The following is a 9473-nucleotide window of genomic DNA, read 5'->3' on the forward strand; positions in this document are numbered from 1 at the left end:
CTAGAGGCATGGCCCTGCGGGTTGGTCTGCTGTTCCCACAACCTGACTGAGCCCTGTGCCTTCTTGCTCTCTGGGGGGGACATGGTCTCTCTTCTTGTTTCCCTGCCAGGGGCTTCTCCCCATCGATCCCCGAGCAGTCGGAGGCTTCTTTCCTGTCGTGCGTACTTGACCGGAGATACCGAAATTGGTCCCATTGCACAGACGCTTACTGTGCCAGGTCCCAGGCACGCTGCAGTGCTGCCAAGGTCCTGCAGTGGGGAGACGAAGTGACTGTTTCTGGGGTCTGGCCTTTGGGTAAATGATTGTGATACAGAGAAAAGTCAGGGCCCCAAGGGTCACACAGAGTGCAGAAAACAAGGCAGAAAAGCGTTGTGGCCTGAGACACAGCCTCTGAGGTCGGGCCCCGTGAGGAGGGGCGTGGGTGCGGCAGCCTGCACCCAGGCTCTCGGCCAGAGAGGCTCACGTGGAGCTCACGCGTCTGTGAGGTGGGGTCATGTGCGTGTCCCCAGTTATGAAACAGGGTTTAGAAAACCACGTGCTTTGTCCCCAGTTACAAAGCCAGGAGGGGACTTGGAGCAGGGAGTCCAAAGCTCATAGCTCTTCTTCGCGCCACGCTGTGCTGTCTCTGAGTGTCAGGAGGAAAAGAAAGTCTTAGGGGGAACACGTGTCCTGCTGGAAGGGGCAGCTGGGTTGGACTGGACCACACGGTCGGTGAGAGTAAGTCATGGGAAATGGGCTGGGAATGTGTCCCGGACCCATGAGTGTCCCGGGATCTTGAACACCAGGGTGAAGGTGCTAATATGAGGGGCGGTGAGGAGACCATGAAGGCTGCAGCTGTGGGTAGGAGGGGGTCATCTGCATCAGTGCCCAGGTGGATGAGGAAGAGAGGGCTCCCTGCCATGGTGCTCCAGTTGACGAGCATAAGCACGTGAAGGACGTGAAGGGAGTGAGGGTAGGAGAGAAAGGGGACGAGAAGCACTTGGAGACGGAGTCCACAGGACATGATGACCGCAGGGATTCAGTGGGCGAGGGGGAAGGAGAGTTCAGAATGACTGGCCCTTACGAACACAAAGGTGCGAAGTAAAGGAGTTCCTATCACCTGCAAACCAGAGAAGGATCTCTTCTGGGCACACATTGTTCAACGGGGTCAGGGTCAGCGGAATTTGTGGTTCCAGTAGACATTCCGGGGGCTAGCAGCTGATAAACAGCTGAGAGTGTGCGCCTGAGGCTGCAGAAGGAGCCCCCCGCCCCTGGTGGTGGGGGTGTAGAGTTGTCTCCATGGAAATGACAGGCTGGATGGTGTGTGTGCAGGATCCTGGAGGGAAGGTTCTCAGAGGAAAGAGGAACCCGGAAAGTGGTGATGGGAGGCAGTTGGTTCCTCCCCATCTCAGACGCAGGGAGACACTGCATCTGAATCACTTACCCCTTGTAAATTCTGCAGAGGGTCTTCCATGCTGTGCATGTCAGCGGCTATCACAGTTGCGGTCTCAGCTGTGACCTCCACATCACTGATTGAGTCACCTCTGAGCCTCCTTGCCTGCTCTCTGCTTTAACAGAAACCTACAATGTCAGGTGTGCAAACGAATCCTTCTGAGAGTAGAACGTGTTTAATTATATACTTAACAGTGGAGTTCATTAAGGATGACTAGACACGTTTTGATTTCAGAGCACCTTCAACTTGTTTTAGCTTCTTGTTAGATTAAGAGCTTGAATTTTGTTTTATTATTATTATTTTTTTACCCACAGAGATGGATGAACAAAGTAGGGGGTAGAAATGATCTAAAAGAAAACATTAGGGAACCGTGGTTAAAATATCATATGGATAATAAAAACGTAGTTTAGATAACTTGTTTTTCCTTTTCCTACTTTTAAGTGTGCTATTCTTTTAAATATTAGGACTCGGTGACGGGTTCTAGGAGACTCATCTGTAGAAATCCATTGCACATGTAGTTTAGGAGTGCTGATTCATACTTAAAGAGGAGTACGGGCTTTATGAATTTATTTAGCCTTGCTAGCGGGTTGCATGAAAACTTTCACTGCCCGATCCTTGACTGTTCTGTAGGGAAAGACAGGCTCTACTGAGGCTTGAAACAACAGGAGCGTCTTCAGTGGATGCTCTTCTGGTCAGAGAGGTTCTGAAATCCCGCCCACCGACCCCCGCTGTGCTCCCCCCAGTGGTGCCCCGCCCCCTCTGTCAGCTCCTCAGCCTCTCCCCTGCCCACCCCTTGCTGGTCTACATGCCCCTATGTCATGGGCATAGGCAGTGAACCTCACCTTTCCATAGAAGTGCCTGAAGTATATTGACCATCCTCTGTCATCCTCCTCTCTGTGGCTTTCATCATTTGTGGTAAGGGAGTTCATTCACTGTGGTGGTTTTTTTTTTTGGTTTTTTTTTAGAAAATTAAATGGAACAGGGCGACGTTAATCCACAAGAGTACATAGGTTTCAGGTGAACCTCTCCACCTCATTTGGACAGTCAATTGTGTTGTGTTCCCATCACCCAAAGTCAAATCATTCTTCGTCACCTCATATTCATTCCCCCTTATGCCTTCCCCCCCATACCCCTCCCTCTGGTGACCACTGCCCTCTTATCTGTGTCCATGAGCTGTGTGATTTCGCACTGTGTTTTGATGACCCTCCACGCTGGAAGAGAGATGGGTACTGACCAGTCCGTCGAGAGCCTTCATGGAGTACCTGCGTTAGTTCACGGAGGGCCGTTGTTTCATCCTGGGTGGTCCGCCCAGCCTGTCTCCTTGAATATAGACCCTCACATGCTATAGGAAGGAATGGCGGGGGGCGGGGTGCAGCTACAGGGAGGGACGTCTGCCCTGCAGGCTGGTCAGCGCCTCCGGACCAGTCAGTTCACTCCTCCTGCCCCTCAGGCCGACCCTGCTGGACTCAGCTGCTCTCGGGGCCTGGCCACCCCAGGTCATACTCCGGGTGGTGTTCTGGAGCTGGGGGCGGACCCCGGAGGGGAGGGAGAGTCAGGATGTGTGAGTCCTCCACTGACCGGCAGGGCCTTTCAGCTCCCGGAAGGTGGGAAGAGAACACTCCAGGTAGCGCCAGGGCCCCAGCCCTGGGTCTCTCTGCTTCTTCCCACACCTCTTGTTCTGCTCTGGGGTAGACGTGGTAACCTGGGGCACTAGAGAATAGGGTCATTGCCCAACAGGAACTCTAAAGGGAGGAGAGCAGGTGAAGAGGGCATTCAAAGAACACACATGGTTGTTTTCTCCTTCTTGTCAGCACTAGGACGCTGCTCCCACGAGGCCCTGAGGACCTGCCAGGTCTTGGCTTCCTTTTTCCTGACCAGCGGGGAGGGCAGTGAGCATCAAGCAGGCGAGCAGGACGTCCTGCTGGGAGCCCTGTCGTCAGCCTCCTAGCGGGAAGTGTGCTTGTGCTCGGGAGACAAAGTGTCCCCAGGGGCCCGGTCTAAGGATGCCACCCAGGTTTTAAAGTAAAAACGGCTTATTTTGAGCCATTTTCAGGCAATGTGCTTAGCTGTTCTGTTGTTACACAGAGAAGTAGATAATAGTTCAGGTGTCTTTAATAGTTGCCATTGGAAACCTGAGTCTTTTTGAAACTAAGGAAAAGAGCATTCTGGGAGCACGGACTCCATACTGTGAAGGGGCCAGGATGAAAAATGCTAACGGTTGTCCACACTGCGGGGATGAGAAAGGCTAATGACTGTCCACACTGCAGTGATCGTGATAGTGAGTCAGAGGATGGGAATGGCGTCATTCATTACTAACAGGAACTGAATTTAACACAATGTCACATAGACTTACTGAGGGAGATTCTGTTACGTGAAACATTTAGAAAGATAATCTCACCAAAAAGTTGAGGTTTTCTGTGTGTCCCCCTCCCGTTAATGCAGCACGGGGCAAATGAGCAGGTGAGGGACTTCCAGGAGCAAACATAGGAGAGAACCAGGCCCTGCAGAGAGACCCGGAAAGCCTCGGGCAGAACCAGACGAGGAAGCGAGAGTTGTGCACGGCACAGATGGGGTGCCGCTCTTATTGTGAGCAGCGCAGTGAAGTGCAAGCCACACACCGGCCGGGATGGGGGCCCTGGACCCAGAGCCGCAGGAATTGTCTGTGGGGGTTTGTAGTAAAACTGAACCTTAGAACAGTTGCTGTTGGATAACCTAAGAATACTTGGTGATTATTTCAATTCCTGATTTTTATAAAAAGTGAAAATTCTAGCAAGTCTCATATGAGATACGAATACTGTAGAACGCAGAGGAAGTTAGTTTACAGTAAAACCCCTGGGTGATAAAAAAAAAAAGTAATAAATTATTTGACTCATAAATATTATCTGAGCCCCCATCTGAGATTGAGTATACTCTCTTCCTCAGCCTGGAAGTCTCGAGGGCAATGGGAACATCACATGGAGGGGTTTGTAAGGTTCTGGCCTGTAGTCACACTTGACAGGATTCTGGCCTGTAGTTACACTTGACAGGACTTGACTATGGGTTCCCGTTCCACAGCGTGGATTTGGTCACCATCGGGGGTGTAACTCGGGCTTACACAAAGCAGAGCAAGGATTCCTTGAAGTACGTACGTTAGCTGCAGGAATTGAGTGAGATCAGCTTCAGGCTCAGTCGGGGGTGTGCCCAGACTGATGGAAAGGGCAGCGGTGCACAGGCCTTTCCTGAGAGTGGGGGTGGGGGCCGAGGGCCCATCCCCTGTGGCTGAGCCGCCCCTCGCTCGTCTTTTCTCAGAGCAGGCTGTCCTTGCCCAGGCTGTTCCCAGTATGCTGATTCTCACGTCACGACTTCTCCAAGCTCTCGGTTTCTAGTTTCATGAGACCCTGTGCTAAGCACACCTCTGTGTTTCAGATGTTCTCAACACGTCCCGTCCTCTGCGCATGGGTCGGCGTGACTTCCTGTTCAGTTTTGACAGTTTCCGATTTATTTTCACGAGAACTCAGATAAAGTGATTCTTATAGTTCTACTTAGAATTTGTCTGTAGAAACCTTTCTAACTTCTTTTAAAAAAGGTGCTCAGAATGCGATGCTAATTTAACAAGAGAAGAGTTTGCCTCAGAAACAGTTTCCAGGGCATCCAGGCCATGATCAGTGGGGAAGCTGTCATATTCCGTTTCAGAAAGATGGCCACCGGGATTTCATAGTAGAAAGTGCTGAGGACTGATGTCTGAGGAGGGGGATAGACGTGGACCTTTCATAACTGGTGCAAGGGAAATGGAAAGATATTCTGAGGGCAGAACTTGACATTCTAAGGTTATGTATCGGACAGTAAATTCTAGCAAATGTGAAAAACGTCTTTTTAACAATGTAATCCTTGAGGAGAAGACAAATATATTCATTAATATAGTGAAAGACTAGAGACCAAATTAATACTTGATTAAAGCTTTTTACCTGAAGACTTAAATTTGAATTAAATATTTTATTATTTAATTTTAATGAGTAAACTTAAAAATGTATTGAGTCTTTATTAATACCTGTGCCATTTTAATAACAGCTTCCAGCTATTAAAAGAATGTTTCTTTTTCAGTATACCTTTATTGAGGAAGCATTATTCATGGTTAGGACTAGGCTTCCAGTGGGGTTGGATTTAAAGATAAATATGAAAGGATCCCTGTCCACAGGAGAGACAGAAAAACACAGGGACATTTATTTGGAGCTAATTAACTAAGGAGATAGCACTTCTCAAATTATTTGATATCAGGACTTCTTTAGACTTTTAATATTATTTGAAAATCCCAAGGGACTTTTGTTTTTAAATCTTTGAGCTATTGGTATTTACTGCATTAGAAATGAAAATTGAGACAATTTGAAAGAGAATCCTAGGCTAAAACACTCGTTTCTCTGTCAGAAGGATGATTTCATCCCCTGTTGCGTAGCCTCCAGAAGGCTGTCTGTGCACACTGAAGAAAATGGGAGTGAGAAAGAGAAATCACGTCTTGGTGTTGTCTTGGAAATATTCCTGGCCTCGTGAGGCCCTGGAAGGGTCTTGAGGGGCCCCAAGACTGTACTGTGGCAATCAGGGGACAGAGAATAGGAGGTCTGAAGCTCTGGTGGACATGCCATCCGAGTGCGAGGGGTACAGAGAGGGAGAGCAGTGTGTATCACTTAGTGCGGAAAGGATTAATGAACACACATTTTTAACAAAAGTCTCCGAGTCTAGATTATAGTAAAAATAAATAAATAAAAGGTATGATATAGAGCAACACTAGTTTTACCAAGTAGTTCAGTCCATGAACCGAAGGCGTTCCCTTGCCACCTGGTGGCACCGTGTCCTCATTAGGGTGGAGAAGGGTTTTGGGTGGTGCCTGGTTGCAGTTTATCTGACGTGCAGATTCGGTGTTTGAATGTGGAGCCTACCCAGTGAGCACTGTGACGTCACACTTGGCACACCTGCAGCACACGGGCTTGCAGTCCCCTGCTCCCCAGGGCGGTGACAACAACTAGGTCCAGCCCCAGCTTGTTTTAGAGCTGTGATCATGCAGGGTTCCACAGTGCCTGCACTTGGCGCTCAGTAACTCAGGGTGGCCTGAAGGGGAGCTCTCCTAGCCCTTCCCGACACACTTTATCACCACCCCAACTGAAGCGGCAGCAGCGGTGCCTGCACCTTTGGGGGGTACCCAGGGGAGTTGAGAGTGCGCCCTAAGAAAGTGGCCAGTGTGCTCACTGATTTCCCTCGGTTGGGCAAGTTCTTAAGGAATGTGTGCTGTTAAGGCAGGTGACCTTCTGGCCCCTGGGAGCCTGGGGAGCAGCAGGGAGTGACGCAAGCCAGAGGACAGGGACCCTGAGTAATGAGGTGTGTGTGTGTGTGTGTGTGTGTGTGTGTGTGTGAGAGAGAGAGAGAGAGAGAGAGACACGGGGTTCACCTAAGGGTACTCTCTTCTCTTAGTGTAAAACATGATGCTCGTAAATGAACGAGCAGCTTTGAAACAGACTCGTAGACGCAGAGGACAAACTGATGGTGGCTAGAGGGGGCGGGCTGGGGGCAGGGTGAGAGAGGTGACCAGAAGGAGAAGCAGGGCCCGGCAGTGACAGCACAGTCCCGGGGAGGTGGGCACAGCGCAGGGAACGTGGTCAGCAGTGTTGTGATAGCTGCGTTTGGTGCCAGGTGGGGACTAGACTTCCTGTAGGACACTGTGTAAAGTATATGCTTGTCTATCCACAATGAATGCAAACTGTAATTGAAAAGTAAAATTGTAAAAAATGGGAGTAAAAATAAAAGAGAGAGAGAGTTATGGAACTCACACAGCTGTCAGGTGACCCGCCCGCGTCAGCCTGTAGCCAGTCCTACCTGGTCATCATTACTGCAACGGAACCTCCAGGTGTTCATTTCCTGGGGATGCTGTGACAAAGTACCACAGGCTTGGTGGCTTAAAATAACAGAAATGTATCCAGTAACCGTTGTGGAGGGCAGAACCCAAAACCCAGGTGTCAGCATGGCGGGCTCCCGCCAAGGGCTCCTCCCTGGCTTCTTCTGGCTTCCGATGTCCCCTGTTGTCCTTGGCTTGTGGCAGCACGATTCCGGTCCCTGCCTCTGCCTGCACATGGCCTTCCCCTCTGTGTCTCTGTGCTTTCTTCTCTGTCCATTACAAGGACACGCATAGCTGGACTTAAGGCCCATCCTGGTAATCCAGGGAAATCTCATTTACAAAGACCCTGTTTTCAAATAGGATCCTCCCTATTCCAAGGTTCCAGAGGCCACTCGTCAACTCACTGCCCTTTATAGGAGCAAGGTGTCTTTTGCTCACTGATCTGCTTCAGGGGAGTAAAAGTGCTTGGTTCACAGTAGGTGCTCAATAAATACACCTGGATGAGCAGAGTATTCGAATAAATGAAGTGCAGAGCTGAGGATCAAATGCTAGTCTGCCAGACTCCAGCACCTCCTTCCCGAGGCTTCCTCGCTTTCTTAGGCTCCTTGACCTCAGCGCTTTGCCATGTTTACTTTTAAAATGACCCATTTGCTGCATCTAATCATGTAGAAGCACCAGGGAAGTCCAGGTGGGACCATATTCTTCCCGGGCTCCACAAAAGCGTCAAGGTCACAAAAGTGTAGGGAAGGCTGGGAATAAAGTCACAGCCGGTTAGTGTAGCACGTGGCCCTAGGACAGGTCCTGGACCGAAACAACAGCTGTAAAGGACATTATGGGGACAACTGGCAAAATTTGCATATGGAACACATGGATTAGCTAGTGGTACTGTGTCTATTTTCTAGTCACGTTTCTGGTAATGTACACGTGTGTGTGTGGTGTATACACTCAGGGAATGAATGATGACAAGGACATGACAGGACGTTAAATTAACAATCAACCCGAGTAAATGGCGTTGGGGAAAATACAGTATTTTCATTATTTCCTATTTTTTAATAAGGGATTAAGAGTAGATTTTATCTTTTTGTGAATCAGTGACTTAACACCTCATGGTGCTCCTGAGCTCTGAGCACCCTCCCAGTGTTCCAGTACCGTGTAGCATAGTGCTGTGGTCGTCAGCCGGGGCACGTGAAGACTCCCAGGATCCTTAAGTGGGCGTTTAAGACAGTACATCTCCTGATACTTTGATGTGGAGTTTCCCCCAAAACTAATAAGCTAGAAAAACAAGCCTGTGTTCATGAGGCCAAAGTCCTGATTTATAATGACTATGCAAATTTCTTAGTCATTTTGTGTTTTACTGCAGTGCCTTGCTTGAAGGGTGACCATGTCCAGGTGTGCGACGAGGGGGAAGACCCTACAAAGGTGAGTCACAGCGCCACGAACCTGGGGACTTGGGTTGATCCTGGCCGCACATGCACCGTCTGTTAAGGGGAAAGCCTAGTGGTAGAAACTGGAATTTTTGCCACTTGAATGTGATACATTCAGATCTGTGGTATAGAGGTTAAAGGAATAATACCAATTTTTATTAATATAACTTGGTTTCTCTCGTTTCCTGACTGTTTTCCGAGGAGAGCTCATCGAGGGAGAAGCAGAAGCAGCGTCAGTGACAAATGTTAAATGCTTGAACTCGATCCTGTCTGCGTACTTGGTGACGCACACCCCTGTCCACTCTCTTCAGTACTACTCTCTAGTAGCCGAAAGTCCTGAAGAATAACCAAAGAATATAGAATAGGGGAGCTTTTTAGAAAAATGTAATTGGATGTTTTCAGGAACATTGACATTTTCAAATATAATTGGAAAAAAAACCCCTCTGGATAAAACTTTAATGTGATTTCTTTCAGATGAATATATAGTATTCAGAACAGTAATTAAAATCTGTTTCTTTGAAAGTCATGTCATATAAAATTTATTCTTGTCACCTTTGATCCTCACTTCATTTGAAAATTAAAAAGTTAAACATGTTTCGTGTCCTGCTAACAGAAGACAAAATTATAAACTAGCTGTTGTCCTAGCTGCCATGTGAAGGAAGCCCACAGCACAGCCAGGGGGTCGCAGGGGAACCGCTGACCTCCCAGTCCACCCTGGGACCTCTCCTGCTGGCTGGACACAGGCGGAGGAGGAGGA

General features: G+C 48.9%; 1 long non-coding RNA gene across 1 annotated transcript; it reads left to right on the forward strand.

Annotated features, from left to right (window-relative positions):
* Positions 1 to 608: 608 nt before the first annotated feature.
* Positions 609 to 9139, forward strand: LOC136389123 (uncharacterized). The gene is made up of 3 exons (XR_010748274.1): positions 609 to 717; positions 8653 to 8711; positions 8921 to 9139. It is a non-coding gene; the product is annotated as an uncharacterized lncRNA (long non-coding RNA).
* The last annotated feature ends 334 nt before the right edge of the window (positions 9140 to 9473 follow it).

The sequence above is a fragment of the Saccopteryx leptura genome, chromosome 1 (genome assembly GCF_036850995.1).
Source record: "Saccopteryx leptura isolate mSacLep1 chromosome 1, mSacLep1_pri_phased_curated, whole genome shotgun sequence".
Classification (NCBI taxonomy): Eukaryota; Metazoa; Chordata; class Mammalia; order Chiroptera; family Emballonuridae; genus Saccopteryx; species Saccopteryx leptura.